This window comes from Pseudonaja textilis, chromosome 3, assembly GCF_049901715.1.
Source record: "Pseudonaja textilis isolate UNSWEBS1 chromosome 3, rPseTex1.2, whole genome shotgun sequence".
NCBI classification, from domain to species: domain Eukaryota; kingdom Metazoa; phylum Chordata; class Lepidosauria; order Squamata; family Elapidae; genus Pseudonaja; species Pseudonaja textilis.
In genome coordinates, this window is record NC_141992.1 from 130,120,799 (window position 1) to 130,123,607 (window position 2,809).

The window sequence follows — 2,809 nt, forward strand, 5'->3', positions numbered from 1 at the left end:
CGAAAGGAAGATCTGATTGGCTGTGTTTGTGGCGGCGGGAGGGGGGCGAGAAATAGGAACGGAACGCGATGACATATCCGCACGACGATTGGCGGACCTAACGAACTCGAAGGAGGCCGGGCTTGGGAAGGATTGGCGCGAGCGCGAGTGCGGGCGGGATGGAAGAAGACGGCGGCGGCAAGCGCCGCTGGAGTAGGTGGAGGAGAGGAGAAACGGCTAGAGAAAACCCGGCGACAGTGGCGCAGCCGAGCTTCAACATTGCAAATAGGGCGACGAAGCGACCCCTCGTCCTTTCTGTGCCTAAAAAAACAAAACATTCCTCCAAAACGAGACCCAATTTACAAATGCAAATATGCTCATAAGATCGTTGCTTTAAATAACACCACAAAACATTTTCCTCAAAGTGCTTTTTTTTTTCCAGGAGGCAACTGGACTTTCTTGGGTTTTTTTTTTTTTCCTTTGAGGACGTTTGGCTTCTCGTCCAAGAAACTTCTTCAGCTCTGACTGGATGGTGGGGAATGGAAGGATTTATTATTCCTTGCAGACAGCTGGTTAGAGCTGAAGAAAGCCAGTGCAGAAATACAAGAGATGATAATTTTGATGAAAATGTGGTCATCAATAATAAGGTAACGGAATGAAACAATACAATGTTGAATTGTCCCACAGTTAGTTGTCCTAGACCCACAGATATGGGTCTGTCTTGCAAATACAGATTCAGGAGGAAGCCATGACTATTGTTGAGGAAGGATAGGATATGCAATCCGTAAATAAATAAAAGGTGGAAATAATCCAAATGTCTTAAATATTGTACTTGCTTTGCCCTAGATGAAATATCAACCACTTACAATATTTATTGAAATAAGTCTGGTATGTGCCTAAGAAATCCAGTTTCACAAGCCTATATTCTCTATGACTCCATATTATTTTTGCCTTAGTGAACACATTTGGAATTTTGAAAACAAGTTGTGAGCATTCTTGCTAAATGACTCCTAGAGGCTAATTTGCTCAAATTATCTGCTAGAGGTTACAAACTTATACCAGAATTCTACTTCCTAGCCTCTTTCTACTACCCAGGTTTAAGCTTTGTATTTCTAGATAAGGGGACAAACAAGCAAAAGAGCACCGTACTGTTACATGATTATTTATATGTATAAACATATTTATATTTTTATAAGTGTTATGATCTACAGTACTTGGAGGTGAAATGAATTGGAAATAAAAACCGTGTTGGTCACTTTCAGCATTGCAGGATTTTAGTTTGGGGAATGGGATTGGGGTGGGAAAAGTTATTTATGCCAGAAAGCCTGTCAGGAATCAAGGAAATATTAATATCCCCAGATGCTAAGTTGGGGGCCCGGTTCTAAAATTTCTCACATATTTTATGTTGTATGTACTAAAGGTAGCCCCTGACTTACAACCATTCATTTAGTGACCATTTGAAATTACAACAGCACTGAAAAAAGTGATGCACGACTATTTTAACACAACCCATGGGCATGTGATCAAAATTCAGATACTTGGCAACTGGCATGTATTTAGTATGGTAGCAGTGTGCTGGGATCATGTGATCAACTTTTGCAACCTTCTCACAAGCAAAGTCAATGGGGAAGCCAGATTCACTAAATAACTGTGTTGCTAACTTAACACCTGCAATGATTCACTTAACAATTGTGGCAAGGAAGGTGGTAAAATGGCGCAAAACTCAACAACTGTCTTGCTTAGCAATGTAAATTGTGGGCTCAAATGTGATTGTAGATTGCAGTGTTGTGTGTTAACATCTAAACAGCTTGATGGCTATTAATAATACTATAATCCCCTCATGAATACCCCCTGTTATGGCTGAGGGGCTTGCCATGCTTGGATAAGATTGACTGCTATGCTAGTCATAATGTATTTTACCAGAAGGGCCGTCCATGCCAGACAGGTGTCATCAGAAGTTTCAGATTGATTGTATCCATCAACCCATTTAATATAGTGAGAGAACAGAAGAAGCAACATACCTGATTAGTTGGCACCAAAATCAGCAAGGATGTTAGTTTCTGGGCACTTATCGATAAAAGGGACCCAGGACCTATGACTGGGCAACTAGGGCTTAACCCTGTAGGTTTACTGAAAGAATAACAAACACAGAAAGTATATGGTTTTTGAAAAATGCACCATTATGGCTTGTCAATATTAATTAACAACAAAGCAGAGTTACTTAAAGCAAATGTTAGGACTTTGGAAAAGAATTTATCCAAATTCAAACATCATTGAACAACAATTAGCAATTCAAAGTAAATACTGTGAGAAACAAAAAATATAGGCTATTGATCTATCAGTAAGACCTCTGGATGATAGTGGGCTCCAGAATAAAGAGACATGAACCAAAGTTTTAGATAAGAAGATTTCAAAATGTACCAGAACTATTTGTAATCCTGCTGAGGCATTGCTAATTGTGAAGCATGGTTTTGCAAGAATGTAGCTTCATGTTATTTATGCAAGAATGTATTTGAACATAGAAGGACAAAGCTACAAGAAATAAAGAACTGAAAGCAGCTGATGGATAGAGGTTTGAGATGTACACGGGTATATGTGGAAACTGTCAGTAAGAAAGAAGTTGTGAAATGAGTGCAGAAAAGTATAAAAAGAATGTCTTGGGGTGAGTTCGGTGCCACTAGCTGTAGCTATTCCTTGCTGGATCTAGCTCTCGACCTCATTACAATGGGTTATTGATGTAACTAATGTTATGGTGGCTCTTCATGTTTCAAATTGATCATGAAATAAACCTCTGAATCTTAAACTAAGAATTATTGTTTGTGGTTTGTCT